General features: G+C 45.7%; 1 protein-coding gene across 4 annotated transcripts in view; it reads left to right on the forward strand.

Moving 5' to 3' along the window:
• The first annotated feature begins 4415 nt into the window (after nt 1–4415).
• Nucleotides 4416–18930, forward strand: part of KCTD18 (potassium channel tetramerization domain containing 18) — a 284906-nt gene continuing 270391 nt past the window's right edge. Inside the window, exons 1-2 of one of the 4 annotated variants that reach the window (XM_078680494.1) lie at nt 4566–4859; nt 17675–17766. The gene's annotated coding sequence lies outside the window, so the exon portion shown is untranslated. Of the gene's footprint in view, nt 4860–8023; nt 8161–17674; nt 17767–18930 lie in introns of those variants that run through there. The other 3 variants (XM_078680493.1, XM_078680490.1, XM_078680495.1) reach the window with 3 other exon arrangements.

Below are 18930 nucleotides of genomic sequence, written 5' to 3' on the forward strand. Positions count from 1 at the left end.
AGTGTAATTATGTGGCGTGTAATTATGTGGCACTGAGAGGGATTTGGAGTGTATGCTGCATTGAGCGCAGTGTAATTATGTAGCATATAATTATGTGGCACTGAGTGGTATTGTGTGGAGTGTATGTTGTTTTCAGTAGAGTGTAATTGTGTGGCGTGTAATTATGTGGCACTGAGTGGTATTGTATGGAGTGTATGTTGCATTGAGTGCATTGTAATTATGTAGCAGGGTGGCGGGGCGGGATGCAAACTCCACAGTACAGGACTGGTAGACGAATGACGTCCCTTCCACCTCCTCGCTTTCACCGCTTCAGGACACCTGGGAATCCAAGTCCGAAGCCTGGTGGACCCGCCATCCAATAAGAAAAGAGGAATGTACCTTTAACGGCACCGACTTCGAGAGAGACGGCACACCCCCCAGTGACACGCTCCTGTGCAGCGCGGGAGACTTCGCGGAAAGGGATACACCCCCCTATGACGCTTGGCTAACGGGATTGGTAAAAGAGCAGGAAGACGAAGTAGAGGTGTGTCCCGGCACTTCGGTGGAGAGAGGAGAGCGAGTGGAGAGTACGAACGAAGCGGAAAGGAGAATGGAGCTAGAGGAGCGTAAGACGGGAGACGCTGAGCCTGGAGGCCAACCGTACGGCGCAGCGCCCAGCCACACTCACGGAGGAGTGTGGCTCAGCCAGGTGCGTAACCGTATGTCGGGTTGGCTAGGGAGGCTTGGCAACTCTGAGTGAGCAGTGTATATAGCATATTCAACCTTCCCTTGACTTCCCTACCTACCCTTCCCTCCTATCCTCACCTTAACCCTCACCTGTAGCCACATACTCGTTCTGTATATACACGGGCACCGGTGTCCTCACTCCCCTGACCCCTCGGGATACTGTCAAAGCTGAGTACACCACTAAGAGCCTTTCTTTTCCTCCGCATGTGGCGTTGGGACGCGGCAAGGAAGGAAGACGGAGATAGCGACGAGGACTCTTGGGGAAGACCAAGCCCCCGAAGAACTCGTGCCCTCGCCGCCATATTGGATCCGGCCACAAAAGCCAGAGAAAGACAGACTCTAAGAAAGAAAAAGACATTTATAAAAATAAAACCTTATCTACCCGGCACAAGTATCCGTGTCCCTCCTTCTGATCCGCCACAAGCATATAATTATGTGGCACTGAGTGGAATTGTGTGGAGTGTGTGTTGCATTCAGTAGAGTGTAATTATATGGTGTGTAATTATGTGGCACTGAGTGGTTTTTGGAGTGTATGTTGCATTGAGCCCAGTGTAAATATGTGGCGTGTAACTATGTGGCACTGAGTGGTAATTGGAGTATATGTTGCATTGAGTGCAGTGTTATTATGTGGCATGTAATTATGTGGCACTGATTGGTATTTGGAGTGTATGTTGCATTGAGTGCAGTGTAATTATGTGGCGTGTAACTATGTGGCACTGAGTGGTATTTGGAGTGAATGTCGCATTGAGTGCAGTGTAATTAAGTGGCGTGTATCTATGTGGGACTGAGTGGTATTTGGAGTGTATGTTGCATTGAGTGCAGTGTAATTATGTGACAATGAGTGGTATTTGGAGTGTATGTTGTATTGAGTGCAGTGTAATTGTGTGGCATATAATTATGTGGCACTGAGTGGTATTGTTTGGAGTGTATGTTGCATTGTAATTATGTAGCATATAAATATGTGGCACTGAGTGGTATTGTGTGGAGTGTGTGTTGCATTCAATAGAGTGTAATTATGTGGTGTGTAATTATGTGGCACTGAGTGGTATTTGGAGTGTATGTTGCGCTGAGCGCAGTGTAATTATGTGGCATGTAATTATGTGGTACTGAGTGGTATTTGGAGTGTGTGTTACATTGAGTGCAGTGTAATTATGTTGCAATGAGTGGTATTTGGAGTGTATGTTGCATTGAGTGCAGTGTAATTGTGTGGCATGTAATTATGTGGCACTTAGTGGCATTGTTTGGAGTGTATGTTGCATTGTAATTATGTAGAACATGAATATGTGGCACTGAGTGGGATTGTGTGGTGTGTGTGTTGCATTCAGTAGAGTGTAATTATGTGTTGTGTAATTATGTGGCACTGAGTGGTATTTGGAGTGTATGTTGCGTTCAGCGCAGTGTAATTATGTAGCACATAATTATGTGGCACTGAGTGGTATTGTGTGGTGTGTATGTTGTATTCAGTAGAGTGTAATTGTGTGTGAGGGTGCAGAGTGTGTGAGGGTGCAGTGTGTGTGAGGGTGCAGAGTGTGTGAGGGTGCAGAGTGTGCGAGGGTGCAGAGTGTGTGAGGGTGCAGTGTGTGAGGGCGCAGTGTGTGTGGCCTAAAGTAGTGTGAGAGTGCAGTGTGTGTGGCCTAAAGTAGTGTGAGGGCGCAGTGTGTGTGGCCTAAAGTAGTGTGAGAGTGCAGTGTGTGTGGCCTAAAGTAGTGTGAGGGCGCAGTGTGTTTGGCCTAAAGTAGTGTGAGGGTGCAGTGTGTGTCCTAAAGTAGTGTGAGGGCGCAGTGTGTGTGGACTAAAGTAGCGTCACGCATACACACATTCAAATACACATACACTGGTGAAGGCTCGCAGACACACAGAAACAATATGTACATGCTCTCAGACATACACATCAGGTGAAACTTCCCCGAGGCAGTCCTTGACATACCCTTGTGTGTGAGGTTTTGTTGGTGTTTGGTTGCACCTAGTTCCGTGATGTAGTTGTAGGAGAACAGTGTACAGAATAGGGGCGTTGGGGCAGAATGAAGAGGCAGGACAAAATGGACAGGGTGAAAGTGAAGAGAGGACAAAGAAGGGAGAATGGATTGAGATGCAGATAGAGAACAGAATAAGGAGGGAGAAAAGGAGAGAAGTAATCTGAATAGGTATAGGGGAAGAATAAGAGAAAGAGATAGGATGGGTGGAGGAGATTCAATAGAAAACACGGGAGAACAAAGAGGGCAGAGTTAGGGGAGGAGTAAACAATGAAACAGAAGAGGACAGGAAGCGTAACCGAATGGGAGAAGAAATAAAGTTACTAAAACTCAAATTATTCCCATTGCGATTTCTAAGATATGTTTCTATCTCTCTTTTTTTTTTTTGAATAATAAATAAGACTGCAGTTCACTTGGGAATCTTGATTTTCTGGGAAGCCAGTTGAGCGGCTCGAAAGGGACAAACAAATGGCAGGAAAAGAGTAGTGGGGAAGATGTGTTGTGGCTGCCTGCTGTCCATATGGCGTCGCTGGTCTTTCCTGTGAAGCTTTGTGACAACGACTTGTTAATTTATGTTAGCAGGAGCGACCAAGCGGATTCCTATGAAGTGTTTGATGTCTGATGCTGGCTGCAAGCAAACCAGCATGAGTGCGGAGAGAGGCTTAGAGGCTGCAAATGGTGTGCGATGTGCACGAGCCCACACACATGCACGGTAGGCAATCCGCCTTTGGGAGCATTTCTGAGAGCCCCTACTTAATATCTCGGCCAAAGCATTGCTAAAGCAATGCCTTAGACGAGACCTAAAAAGGTTGCCTGGTCGGGCTGGAAGCAGAAGCTTGCCCAGAGTGAAAGTGAAGGGTTGCGTCCTGAGGAGATAGGTCACCTGGGCAAATGGACCGGCACTGAATGTAAGGCACAGTACTGAGCTTATGGGGCAAGGACACAGGCTTGCCTACTAAGTTAAATGGTGTTTAAAAGATAGCTTGTAAGTTGAAAAATGCCTAATAAACTGCGGTCTCAATTCTTCCATAAAATGTGAATTTGGTGTGGTCTGAAGTTATTGGGATCCAGGTGGGGAGACGAGGTGGGGGGTGCCTCTGGTATGGTTCCTGGCTCACTATGCAATCATTTGCAATGCACTAGGTCTCGCATTACTGGAAATATGAGCTATTGGTGTTGCATTATTATTTGCAACACCAATACTTCAAACTATCAGTAATGCGAGACCTATTGCATTGCAAATGCTTGTTTGGAACTTGTGCCCTGCTTGTTGTGGTTACCTATTCCCTATGGTTAATAGGAAATGTAGTGAATGTTTGTTTTTCAATGCTGTTCTTTGAAGATGCTGGATAATAAAAAGTGAAAAAAGAAATGCATAATCCTCGTCTTTGTTCCCTTAATAGAATTGAAAATGTCTTTCTCGACAGCAGACCGACTTCTAATTCATGCTAAACCGCTGCCCATTAAACTGACCACATATCTCGTAAATGCTACCAACCCCAGTGCTATCACCCAATCAAGTTACTAGTTCCAAATTAGTATTAATGATGGTAAAGTGAGAAGACTTGTGATTGAGTGGGTGAACTCCCAGCGGATTGGCTAGTGGAAAAACTAGCAGTTAGTCATTGGCTAAGATATCTTGAACTTTTTTTATTTTTTTGTGATTGGTGAATAAGTCTCTCAGCTGTTATCTATTGGCTGTTTTAGCTCGTCGTCGCAGAATGAACCTGCTGTAAATCCCGCCTTCTGTAGTGTGATGGACTTCCGATTATGTAAATTTCCTTGTTCCTGATTTAGTACCCAGGGCTGCCCTAGTTTGACTCGGGGACTACCCGACACCGAGAGCCACCCGGTTTGTACTTGCGTCACCAGCGTGTCAGATTTGTAGCCTACTGTCTGTTTCTTCATAGTACTGCTGGTCCCGGGTTTCTCCCTATGGTATTACAGACCCCGTGTATACACAGAGCTGAGGCCGATCGCGGCGCATGCACGTATCGATTTTATACAGTTATATCCCACCGGACTTTAATTTCCCCTCGAGCCGTTAAGAGGGGTAGTGGAAGGTCGCTGCGACTCTCTCCGATTCTGCGCACACCACTCTACGGAGGCGTGGGGTGTTCGCGCCCACCACAGGTCGAGGACTGGGGCACAAGTGGACAGGTGTTAACAGTCATTATGGTGTGAACGTCCTGTGTTAATGAGCTGACATGTGTTCCTTTGATTTGTAAAGTTATTATCTTTTCTTCAGTTGGGGTCCAACTTGGATGTCATTTTTTGCAAGAAAGGTTTTATGGTGGTGAAGTTTTTCACGTTTTAATATTTATGTAATTTGTAATGCATCCACAGCGAATTTAGTCTTCTCTGGAATTGTTCACGTAATACAACAGTGTAGTTCCCAATCCCTGCAGGTTACTTACGTGCTGGTGCACTGTGATCTGTTGGGAATTCAAAGATATGAACATTTCTTAGTCCGTCCCCAAGGAACTCAAGTGCATGGTAGTTCGCCGGTGTGGGTCCAGAAGGAACACTGCATAGATTTCAGGGGGGCGTTGTCTCGAACTTTTGAAGGAACTTCTTTGGGGTTGCGGCTACTACGTATATTTGTTTGTGCCAAGCATACTGCGTTGATACTTCTTTCATACCGTATCATGAAGCTGTAACTGCATCAGATGTTGTTGCAAAAAGGATACCTATACAAAGTGTATGACAATTCAAGAGCCCCACATTTGCCCCCTATGGATTGATTTTAATATATATATATATATATATATATATATATATATATATATATATATATATATATATATATTCATTCATTCATTCATTCATTCATTCAAAGCTCCTCTGCCGGACCAAGGTCGACAAACCAGCACAACCAGTAAGTTAAACCTCAATATGGTTTATTGCACAAAAGAGTAATACGCGTTTCAGCACTTGCCTTCGTCAGTTATATATATATATATATATATATTCCAACAGTCCCTCCACAAGAGAGGAAAGATGAGTCGCGACCTTAGTCCAGTTTTAAAAATGCATTTATTTTTCTTTTTAAAGGCGGCATGATTCTGGGCTCCAATGCATTTCGCTCACCTCCGTGAGCTTCATCAGGGAGAAGGCGCCGCAGGAGAAGGTAATTACAGCTCACACACACGGCCAGGAGTAAGTCGGTGCTTCCGTTTATTAACCCCTTGTTGGGTCCCGCATTTCCGCTGTTCTTTTCAATGCTGCATGCTGGGCCATGTGGTTTACTGCAGCCTTCCGTGCGTGTTGATCTACATTTTGCGCCTTCAAAGCCACCAGGAAAAACCCTGACAATGTCCTTTTCACATCGTCTGGGACCCTACCATAGTCCAGTCTATGGGAGCACCTCACGCCCTTCGTGCATCACACGTTCTGCAAGGCGGTCCAAGTTCGGGAGTGAATGGCGCTCTTTGAGGGCGGTGCGTTTCTCTTGGGCCGGACCACGGCCCATATATATTCCAACAGTCCCTCCACAAGAGAGGAAAGATGAGTCGCGACCTTAGTCCAGTTTTAAAAATGCATTTATTTTTCTTTTTAAAGGCGGCATGATTCTGGGCTCCAATGCATTTCGCTCACCTCCGTGAGCTTCATCAGGGAGAAGGCGCCGCAGGAGAAGGTAATTACAGCTCACACACACGGCCAGGAGTAAGTCGGTATATATATATTTGTTTACAGAGTTATACACTATCATGAACACGTGTCGACAGGCGTTTACAGGCGTTTGAATGGTACCTGTGTAGAATAGATCGACAATCCTATCATACATCATACATCATGGACAAGATACAGTGAGATATCATGGGGATTAACCTTCAGTTGGACTCTATTTATATTTGTATGTTTCGTGGAGCCTGAATATGTGGGTTTCCCAGGGGTGCGGGTTGGTGTTTCGTCCCCATCTCTGTCTTCGTGGATCTTCAAGTATAAGGTCCATGATTGTATTCCCAATTGGGGTAGGTCGGTTTCGGGGATTTCGAGGGGAAGTAACAGAACCGTTAACTGTGGAGGGGAACCGGGGGGTGGGGAGGGTTAGGGAGCCGTCCAAATGTATCTTGGTGACAGTCGGTTGCTTGGCTAACTATGATTTGTTTTCAGTGTGTTGTGGTGTGTGTAGGGGGAGAGAGAGGCCGGGGGGAGGGAGACAGAGGAGCTTGACTGGTGGTACCCCAGTATAACGTTGATTTTATGCGTCACACGTCCACCTCGCGTTGGTTATTGTTTGTCCTAAGAGGGATCAGGGCAGAATTTGAGATTGAGACTGCGAGGCCATGGGTGAGATCACCGGTGTTGCCTCCTGTATGAATTGAAATAGTATTGCGCCCATTCTATAAATATAGGATATTTACGTATCCCTTTCACTTCCTCATCCCTTAGTGCTTCTTCCTCCACCACCCCCCCCCCCCCCCACACTTTTTAATGGCGCTTCTGGGGTCCCTGCTGGGACACTCCAATGCATGGCTATTCCTAGTTTCGCTAAGTGAATGGCTAGGGATGCAAAACGGCACTGTACCTTTTCGGTCTTCCACCTGCAGAAGATTCCCAGTGCACATGCCTCCCATGTGGATATGACCATGAGGTTGACCGTCGCTCGGAGTGTCTGGTGCACCCTGTCCCAGTACTGTTGGATTGTGGGACAGTCCCAAAACATATGTTTGAAGTTTGCCTCAGGAGTCTGGCATCGGAGCATTCAAAATGTGTATCAGGATAAAAACGTTGGAGGCAGTGTGCTGTGATGTATGCGCGGTGCAAGATATTGAATTGAATGTTTTTGAAGCACGCATTCCTGGAGACCTTTTTTGGATACTCCAATTCCTTTTCCCATTCCCCGTCATGGAACACCGTCTGTCGTAACGCGTTCAAGGGAGTGGTGATCAGTTCCTGGATCGCTTTGTAGTGCCAGGTGACTAAGTGTCTCCCTGTACCCATACGCAGAATAGTGTGTAGTACCGGGTGCGTCGGTGGTTCACTATCATTAAGATCCCAGCAGTGCCGGCCGCTGTCTAATAGTTGTCTATGCATCAGGAAGTGTCCCGGTGGGAGATCATAGCATTCCATCATTTGGGCATATGTCCGTAGCTGCCTGTCCTCAAACAGGGCCTCGATTTCCATCACTGCATGATCGGTCCATCCAGAAGTGTAATATTTCTCCAGTTCGGGAAATCCTACTAATGGGAGTAGTGGGGAATATAGGGGCTTTCCCCTCGACATACGATGTATTCGCAACATGCACGTGTGGACTATTGATACCTGTAGGGGGTATGTGCATATAGGCTTGGTACCCGGCATTAGCATTCTCCGGATGGCCGGAAGAGGTACTCGGCCGACGTCGGAGAATGTCTCTCCTATGTGACGTTCTGCCGTCCAATGAGATAACCACTGAAGTTGAGCTACCAAGAAGTATACTTCGAAGGATGGAGCTCCCAGCCCCCCTGAGTCGTGGGTAAGTACAGTGTGTTTAGGGCTACCCTGTTTCTACCGCCCCTCCCCATATTAATGCTGTGAGTAATGAGTCTAGCTCCCGAAAGAAGGAGCGTGGTGGTATTACAGGTAGATTGGTGACGTACTAAGTAGTCCAGGAACCATAATCCTCTTGGCTATGGCTACACACCCAATGGAGGCCAAGGGCAGGGTCTTCCAGAAGGTTACCGCCGCACGCAGCCCCGCTAATGTCTTGTGGTGGTTCCCCTCATAGAGGTCTTTGAAGAGTGATACAGTCTTACCCCTAGGTACCGGGGTGCCGTAGCACTCCAGATGAGTTTCTTGGTTCCCACTGATATGTCTAGGGGAGCTAAGTGAGGGCTCAGAGGGAAGATCGTAGATTAGTCCCAATTAACTTTGAGGCCGGAGGCCTCCGCGAAGTCTTGTAGTATATTCCAAATCTCGGAGTAAGGGCGCTTGTGGCATCTCGAACATAGATCAGAAGGTCATCTGCGTATAGTCATGCGCTGTACCGTGTATGCTATTGGGATACCCCATGCTTCGTCCTCTTGACGTAAGCGTATGGCCAGGTGTTCCACTGCCAGAGCGAACAGGAGGGGGGATAGAGGGCACCCCTGCCTGGTCCCTCGCTCCACTGAAAATGAAGCAGAGATGTGCTTCCCTATTCTCACCCTAGATGCGAGGCCCTTATGTAAGAGTTGTGTATACGCCAGTAGGGTCGATCCAACGCATATTTTACGGAGGACGGGGAATAGGTATAGCCACAGCAATGTATTGAAAGCCTTTTCGAGGTCCAGAATCAGGCATGTGTCACGTGGGAACTGATCTTTTGCTCTATCCTGTATTTGGAATAACCTGCGTATATTCTGTGAAACGTTACGCCCTGGGAGAAAACCACTTTGATTTGGGTGGATCAATTGTGGAAGAATTTGCGATATACCGATCTGCTAATATTTTGTCAAGTATTTTACATCTGCATTGAGCAATGTTATTGGTCTGTATGAGGTTGTGAGCGAGGGGTCTCTATGTGGCTTGAGGAATGTCACCAGGGTAGATTCCTCGCGCGAGCCTGGGAGCTCACTTCTCTTCAGCGCATCTTCGTACATGGACTCAATCCGGGGAGTCAACTGGGCTGAGAAGGTGCTATAATACTCGAGGGAAAAGCCGTCCAATCCCGGCGCTTTATTTTGTGCCAGTGTTCTGATTGCGTGGGTTACATCCGGGGGTTTAATCTTCGCCTCCAGTGCCTTCCTGTCCGCGGATGGGATGCTGGGCATAGGTAGTGGGTGGAGGAACTGGGTCAGCACGTGACGTGGTGTCGAGGCCTGATAGATTCCAGTGTAATAGTCGTGAAAAATGTCTAACATATCTACTTGTGAATGTTTAGGGGTGCCTGTCTTATCTATCAACTTGTGATTGGTTTCATGTCCGTGTCTTGTTTAGCAAGCCAGGCTAGGAGTGTCCCCGCCCTATTTCCCTCTCGATGCACCCTGGCAGCGTAAACCCTGAAGTTATATTTGCAGAGGTCCCTCATGGCCTCTGCATGTGATGTCTTGGCCTCTGCCACTTGCTCTGGGGTGGCATCCTTTTTGTCCATGTTTTTGTTAAGCCCACCGATATTGTTTCCGCATTTTGTAGTGATCTCTCTAGTATTTTTCGCACACCTACTGTTTGTTGGATACAGTGTCCCCTGGCTTCGACCTTAAACGCATCCCATTCTATCAGTCTAGATGTCGCTGTACCGGCATTTAGTGCAAAGTGTTCTTGAAAGTGCTCTCCATGTGTGTGACAGAACACCTGATCAGTGAGGCACTCCCGCAGCAGCTTCCATGTAGGCACGGGGTGGGGTGGTCTCCATCTGGGGATCACTGTGTGTGCGTCATGGTCTGACAAGACTCTTCCCAGGTATTCAGTGTGTTGTATGTTTGGGAGTAGTGTTTTGGAGCAAAGGAATCTATCTAGCCTCACCCGCAGATTATGTGGGGCGGAGTGAAAGGAGTATATTTCAGTGTTTGGATTCTTCTCTCACTAGGCGTGGACCAGTGGTTCACCCAATTTCGAAATTGCTCTGTCTGTTTAGGCGTGGGAGATTGCGCCGATGGGGGGTGAGTCTTATCCAGACAGATGTCCAGGGTACAGTTATAACCCCCCCTCCCCCCGAAAAGCCACGGAATCGACGTGTTTTGTGCTAGCACTCCTGTAAGGCGGTTCCAATATTGGTCCTGCTCCACATTGGGGGAATATATGCTTCCGAACAGTATTGATAGACCCTCTAATAGTCCTGCTATCGGGGAGTATTGGCCTTCTCTACTACTCGTGATTGCTTCCTGAAGGGGATCACGGGTCTAATCCAAATCAGGGCACCCCAGGCAAATGCAGAGTGTGTTGTGGCACAAATAATACCCCGCAATTTTTTACGTAGGCGATCTACCTCTAACGCTGTCAGGTGTGTCTCTTGTAGGAGAGCTATCTGCACTTGCTGCCTTTTTATGTACCCATAGATGGCATATCGTTTGTTTGCTGTGTGCATGCCCCTGACGTTTAATGTAATGATTTTTAAATCTGTGTTCGGGATCTTGTTCGCCATTTCGTCTAGTCGGTGCCTTTCCTGGCTCAGTGCCCCATCCATCCCCTATGCTCCTCCCCCTTTAAAGTGCCAGCCACTTTTGTGTATTCTATATTTTCAATTTCTGTACATGCGCTCCCCTATGAGTACGTGGGGAATGTGAAAGAGGGGGGGAAGTAAGATTAAACAAGGGTAAATGTTCCCGACTTGGGAGACCTATCACTCGGAGCGACACGTCCAAACTGCACTTCATGTGTTAACTTTAGTTTGTTGCTTGGGGGAAGTGGCTGTCCATCTCCGCCAGCTGCTACCACTGTGGCCACCCGCCAATTGACTGTATATTAGTAGTGCCCAAATGTGTATTTTCCTTCCGCTTCTACCCGTTGCAGTTCAGTTCAGTATTCAGACTTCAAGCTTGCCTTGTTTGAGACCTCCTGCATGAGTGCCTTGCTGGTGCCGAGCAATGTCCCCTTTGCGGGTGTGAGATCTCAGAGAATGCCTTCCCTAATGTTCATTGTGACGTATCGGGAGTAACAAATCAATGTGTCTGCTGTTTGGGGGGTTACTATACGGGGTGTTACCGAGCCATCACGGGGAGTGTGCGCCTCGCTGACTTCTTCCTCTGAGGTGAACAGGTGTGGGTATCTCCGTTCAAACTTTCCCCCGTTAGTCTCACCTCTGTGGCCGCTCGTAGTGCCCTCCTACGTTCTGCTATGATTGTGGAACTGGTAGATGTAGTTGCCACAACGTATTGTACCAACTAGCCAAAGCTGAAGATCAAGAAAGGAACCCCTGGCTGGCATATATGTAGCAGTTTTGGAGTATAAACTGCAAGGAAACGTAGATTAGCTTTACGGAAAATCTGACCGAGACAAATAAACATTTAACCCATAATCTTTTGGTTTGGCCACTAACAACGCTGTCTTGTTCCTGGCAGGCTTAGGTTACAACGGCTCAGGCAAGAGAGCACATTGGTGCCTTTATCTTTCTGACAGACATCTCTGTTCAAGAGAGGAGAGGTACTATTACCAACCAAAAGTGACACCAAACTGGCCTACCATCTCCATCTGACTGCAGCACCAAACGGCAAGTCCAGACCTCCTCAAACTGAACTCATTCTCAACTGCAGTAGTTACTGCAGGAATGTACTGTAGCAGGGTAGGTTGGGTTGGACAGTGTATCTGGCTTGGGACAAGGTCCTGGGATCTGCTGGTCTGATAATGTCCACTTCGTAGACTTCTAAATTATTCATTCTCTTTTACTTGCATGGCTACCCATGTGGATCCACCTTCTCTTGCAAGTTTCAGTGGCCACAGAACTCTGGGGCCTCCTCTGCATTTTCCAGCTTCAGTGCAGAACAGTCAGTGCCGGTTAAGTAGTCCTACCATTTTTCTTGTTTTCATCTTTGAATAATTGGGTGTTTTGATGACTCAACACAGTATAGTGACTTAAATGGGTAAAGAGAGAAGGGGCGATTTTGTCATGTTACTGGATTTTTGTTGGTACTGTGTTTGCTAGTTACTTAGCCTCTTGATGCTTTGTGCAGACTAAGATCTACAGTTGTAAGTCATCCCGTGGGTCTTCGCCACAATCAGATTTCTCCCCTGACTGACCAATTAATGTTGGTGTTTTGGGAGGAGTGGATTATGTAGACGGATATATTCCATGGGGACACTGATGGTGGATCTTGCAATCTTTACAAACTAACCAGTGTACATGATGAGTGCCTTTTAGGTTCTGTCTGCGTGGTGGTGCTTTGGGTTATGCCTCCCCCTCCATCACTCGTGCCAACTGTCACTGCCTGATGCAAGTGTGCAACTGTTCAACCTCTACTGGGTGGCTGAGGTGATAGCTGTTGTGTAAAACTAATGGCTTTGTTATTATGCTTCTGGCCCTTACAGTTGAGTATAGCTGTTGTGTAAAACTAATGGCTTTGTTATTATGCTTCTGGCCCTTACAGTTGAGTGGGGTATGGGTGAAGATCCTGCTTATGGGTTATGTTTCAGAGGGTGAAGGGGAATAACACTTATTATGATTGAATGTTTGCTACGTTCATGCTTATGTGTGATCTTGAATTCCTAGCTTTACAGTGTGGAATTTTATTTTTAAACAACTTGTATTGAGTTTAGCCTCAGCATGGCATAAAAAAATGACAGTCACATGGATCTGTGTTACATATACATGTTTAGTATTCCCACCCCGGTCTCTGCGCATGCGTAGCATTATATCTAGTCCAGCAGGAGTAATTGAGCTACAGTATAAACAAGTAAACAAAAATAACTGTGGGTCATAACGGTTGCATTTTCAGATATAGATTTAAATCAATATAATTCTTCCCTATGAGCGACTCCCCTCGTATATCCTCACTCCTGCACAGAGGTATAGTTCCATGATGTAAAATTACATCACACCACACTGATTTGATTTTTAGATTTATAGAGCGCTACGATTGCCCGGAGGCGTCATGGCGCTAGGGACTCAGACTTATGTGAAGTTAACATGTGAGTAAGCATTAGAGGTCGGATTGAAATAGCCAGGTTTTTACTGCTTTTCTCAATGTGTTCAGATTAGTGCTGCTTTTAATTGCTAGTGGTAGAAGATTCCAGGACTTGGCAGATCTTAGCAGGAAACTCCTGCCTCCTCAACGTAGTTGTTTAAATCTGGGAATTTGAAGCAGTTTTTGGTGGGTAGATCTGAGGTTTCTAGACGGAGTATAATATTTTAGGCGCATTGTCAAGTAGGAGGGGCCTGAAGTGCTTTGAAGGTGATACACAAAGCTTCAAAAATATTCATTTATTGACTGGTACCCAGTGCAGCACATCCAGCTGCTGGGAAAAGGACTCATATTTAGGGATATCCAAAATCAATCTGGCCGCTGCATTCTGCAGTAATTGTATCTTTTTCAAGAATTGACCTTGGATTCCGAAATAAAGTGCGTTGCCACACACTGTATTCCCATCAGTCTGTTAGGGCGCAGGTTCAGGATAAGATAACGGGGAATCGGCAGTTCCTTGGAGCTCAATGCTAATCAGTAATCGGGCTCTGTCTCTCCTTAATCGGGGAGGTTCTATTTAAACTATTGCAACTCATGCAGCAGATTGTCCTAGTCTGCAGCTATGGGGACCATACATAGTCCCGGGTCTCTTCCCCCCGAAGCACCACTGATACAGTTTTATCCCATTTGTGTCGCTGTGCACCAGTGCTTTAACCCCGGTAACATGTTGGCTTTTCAATGCAAGGCAATGGACCTACGGACTATCAGCAACGCCAGCTCTATGAAATGGTTTACAGTGCAGCGGTTTTTGTACTCTGCTTTGGCCATGGTTCTCATTTCCCTGTCCCCGGTCCAAATCCTATCCCTTAAAACCAATATGATTGGCATAGTCCGACTGGAGTTGGAATACTTACATGTATGTCAACCAGCTAATAGGGTATGTCCTACCTAGGCTGACTCAGAAGTCACATCACTACGTATCTTCCAAACCACAACACCAAGTAGCTCAGAATCTGAATTTAATCTTAAGGTAACCTCTGTACTAATTGCTGTCTGCAACACGTTGAGTCGGCATTTTATTATCTCGCTGTTTAGTATGCTCTGTCTTGCTGCACATAACAGTGACAAATAAAACTGCTCAGTGAACTTTTATAAAAGTCAAAGGCTTGGTCTGTTACCCACTTTGTGTGGACTGCTAAATGAGCGTGTGCTTGGCACGCAGCCAAGATTGCAAATGCTAAAGTTTTATGTGCTGAATGGGTTTTGAGGCAGACAATTATTTATTTATGTAGATTTTGAGAGTAGTAGAAGAAAGCATAAATTAATGTTCATGACTGGTTGCCTGATTTCTTTTGTGAATTGAGTTGTGGCTGGTAGTAAACTTCATTATATATATAGCATCTACAGCGTGGTAAGTGCCCACTTATATATATATATATATATATATATATATAAGTGGGCACTTACCACGCTGTAGATGCTGAAATTGTACTGGCTTGATTGCAGGCTTTCTTGTGAGCTCAGGAGAGAGGTGTGCTACTAATATGACATATTTGGCGGACTAGCTAGAGTACTGTTTGAGAAGTACAGCAACGCTTGATGTTTGGTGATTATATTAGTGGAGTACTAGATTAAAGCCAGAGTTGGTGGGTGATATAATCTTCTTTAGGCTATTTTTGAAACAATAAATTGTCAGTCATGTGAATGACAGTGGCGTTTTCTGGGTTTACGGTATGTTGTGAGAGAGGTCATGTATTGTTGGGCCGTAAACGTTTTCTGCATGGTGAAGGACGTGCACTCCTGCTGTGAGTGCCCCTGCTTCAACGATATCTCGCTCCCTGGTACTGATTTTTAGTCATGGTGATTTACGGATAATGTGTGTGCACCATGACCCAGGCCTGCCTCATGGTAATGCTGTCTTAGACCAGAAAGGGCACATCAAGTGCTACCCTCATTATGGTGGAGGGTTACTGCTTGTACCAGGAGTTCAGTGAAATGAGCGCAGCAGTGGCAGCATACCCGTTTTGTAAGAATCAGTGTGAACAAGCCAATTGTCACTGGTCCACTGAAGTTAAATTCTGCTGCTGTGTACTTAACTTGCCCTTTGCCTACATGGTAACTGTGTAGCGATGGACAGTGCATGCTTCTAGCATTTGTGTTCTGGGATGTAGAAGTACCTGTGGATGGTACATGACATGGAGGCCTATGGGATCCATTTTGGGAGCCCAGGGCCTGACAGGTGAGGACTGCAACCCCCAGATGGATTTGGGTTGCTTCCATTCCTGAGGTGAGAATCTAAAAACACTGGAGAAAGGGACGCTGAGCAACCTCTGTGCGCATCGATGATCCTTTATGCCAGGAAGAGTTTATGGACCTGGGCACATTGTAAAGCAAGTTAATGGGTCTGATAAGGTTGGCACTGTAGGGCGAGGGGATAATGATGGAGAGGAAGGCTTATGCCTCTCAACCTTTGTGGTCTTATTATTTTAGTGGCGCATGACAGCCAGGAATGATTCCTGGTTACCCTCTTGGCCTCTGTTGTGGATCAGTCAAAAACCCTCATGCCCTCTGTTGTGGATCAGTCGAAAATAGAACTGGCTACTACTGTGTCAGACTTTCCCTTGCCAAATGACAGAACAGGGGGCAGGCACTTTAGAGAATTCAACACTCACAACAGGGATAGTAAAGGACCACACATTAAATGAAATCAGTGTCTGGATTCATGCTATAAAGGCAGGAGCCTGCATCCCACAAGTTGTTCACCAGGAAAGAATATCACCAACAGGAGAGAATATTACCAAGACTTCTGGCCCTTGGAACCAGGAGTAGAAATCAAGGTCTGCTGATCTCCCTGCTGGGTAAGGGGCCGTCAGCCAGGAAGTCAAGACCACTTGCCCTGAGTATGGGCACCGCCTTTCTGCCTGCTTGTCCAGACCAGCAGACCTTATGAGAAGGAGGGGGGTCATATGGAGGGAGCAAGACCCAATGGAGATTCTTTAAAGTGTATCCCATTGGGCGAAGTATGAGGTGCTTAGTCCGATCGGAACAGCTTGTGAGAGTGTGGGTCACCCACAAAGTCAGTGACCTCTTTGTGCCAGGAGAGGGCCACTGTGAAGCTAGTGCTATCGCCATTGTGCCTGTGAAGTCCGTGATCCCTGTCTTCCAGGAGCAGGCCACCATGAAACTAGAGCCGCTACCGTTGTGCAAGCGAAATCGGCGACCCCCGTATTCCAGTAGAGGCACTGTGAAAGCACGGCTATCGCCTTGAATCAGTGTACCAAGGCTGCTGTGAAGAAAATGTACTGCTTGCGAAGGAGCCATGTTGAGGCTATCTGATATGACTATCCAAAGACTAAGGAGACCCGACGCACCATTGGTAAAAGACCTCGAAAGGTTCCCGACTGCATAGGGGGACCAGCGCCCACAAAGACGCGCCCTGTGCTCCCACACTTGCTGGTTGCCATCAGGTTGAGTAATTTTGTTTGAGGCTGTAGACCTTGCATAATCTTAACATGCAGCGCTGATAAATTTGACACATAAGGCCAAACTTAGGCTTTGTTGCAAGGGGACTAGTGTGGGACACATCTGAAAGTTGCTTCCATTATTGAATGTCAAATAACCAGCCCCAGTAGAAGGAACAGAGTGACTCGTGAATACAGTAGAAGGAACAGAGTGACTCGTGAATACCACGCAGGATGATGCTAGTGTACCGTGCGTATATACAAATAGTATTTTTTTCATAAAAGCAGGTATTTGGACAATCAACTTTATAGCAGTTACTGTTTGTGCTTTCAAAGTCTTTTGTCCATTTGCCTCACACCTACTTCCTTGCTAAGAGCCTTTTGGTTGCTCGACCAGTACTACCACTGACAGTCAAGTGCTAAAATAGGTAGTACTTGGCCCAGTTACTCAGGACCTATAATATGTCAGGACAGCATGATTAAAAGGCCACAACCTCCATAGATAGGTCGGCCTAATAACTTCTGTTATAGCTCTTAGCCACAACATGTGATCTATTTGCTTCAGAATTTAAAGTTTTCAATGTTTTGGATCATCTGTATTTTTCTGTACCACCCACGTTTACGTCTCTCAAGGTATATGTGAGGTATTTGGAATTGCTTTTATGGGTAATTGCTTACGCACACTTTTCTACGTCATTGAAACGCTTCTTAGATCATAAAGATGTTCTTTTTGTACTCCTAATCTCCTTAACCTGTTTGAACTTGCCTTATTTTCGAGCGTTGCTGAAATGATGTAATGCTAGACAACTGTATAATTCAGTTTTCATACATTTATACTTTGACATCCTAATATTTTTCATTTTTAGAATTAAAAATTGGAAATATGGTTAGAGATACATTAAGAATGAAAATGTATTTGTGCTTGCTGTTTTGACAAGTGTCTCAAGTTCTAAACGGATGATTTGTAGACTTATTTGCACCTACGTTTCTACAGATGATTAGAAGACTGAGTGACAGAAAACATACTAGCATGTTGATAATGCTTACAGCTGTTGCCACCTTCCAAATCGCTTATTTGAAAAAGTGGTATGTTATTTTTTCTTCAAATGCTTACTATTGAGATGAGCTTGACTCTTGATGCTTAATAGCCACATAGACCATTGCACTGTGGTAGTCATCTAATGTACATTTCCTGCATCATTTACATAATGATTATCTGTTCACTTGAAATAGCCTTATCTTGTCTAACTTATAATAGCAGCATGTTCTCAGAAAGTAATTTCTTCACAAAAGAAATGTGTGTTGGTGGGGGCAGGGAAACACTATTTGGGAGAGTGATGCATTGGTACTCTGTAGTGCCCACCAAGTCTCCCAAAGTGTGTACTGTGCTGCCTCCAATGGTGTGTCCTTGTTTTTTTTTTTATAAGTTTATATTAACTTGAGGCAGTGAATAAAATAACATCACACAATTATCTAGGACATTATAGCAATAAGGCATTACATCACAGCACAGTGCTGTTTTCAGATATATTCGACTTCAATAAAAGATCAACCCACATTTATCTCCTCGGGGGCCCTTCTCTTCTTCCTCCTCATAGACCAGGGAATGTAACCTGCCAGCAGTGCAGTTTACTTTAGCTTTATACGTTCCATTTATTCCAATGGTGTGCCCTTGTAACTAGATGGGCTTTGGTATTAGTTTGTGTTAGAAAGTCTGTTTGTTGTGTGCTTATCTCCTCCAATGGTTCAGTCTGGATGCAATCCCTGCCTCATTGGAATGGTGAACTGTTCTGCATTGCGACGTCCGTCTACACCCAATCCCCATAACATATCGTTTACCCACCAGCATTAACACCAACTTACAAGTGTGGGCGAGCCTCTGTGTGTCTCACATAGCACCACTTCAAGATCCCACCCCAGACATTCTGTGCAACTCTTCCTTATCAATACTCGGAGCATTTCTTGTGAATCAGATGAGTTTAGAAGACATCTGTGGGGGGAGTGAAAGAAGCCTGTGATGGACTTTTATTTTATTACCATGTAATGCTCCGACTCGCAGTTTGGTTCTCGGAGATGGCACCTTACATAACATTACAAACCATCCTTTTTCATCGATGCCTCCAAGTATCCTTAGTCCTGTTCTGTGACTTTATCTCATACGCATCCGTATATTTCATCTGTATCTCTTCTGGAGGCTCCCCTTCCATCACGCATGGCCCGAGTATAAATAAACAGGAGAAACCGCCACTT

This window comes from Lissotriton helveticus, chromosome 3_1 (assembly GCF_964261635.1).
Source record: "Lissotriton helveticus chromosome 3_1, aLisHel1.1, whole genome shotgun sequence".
NCBI lineage: Eukaryota > Metazoa > Chordata > Amphibia > Caudata > Salamandridae > Lissotriton > Lissotriton helveticus.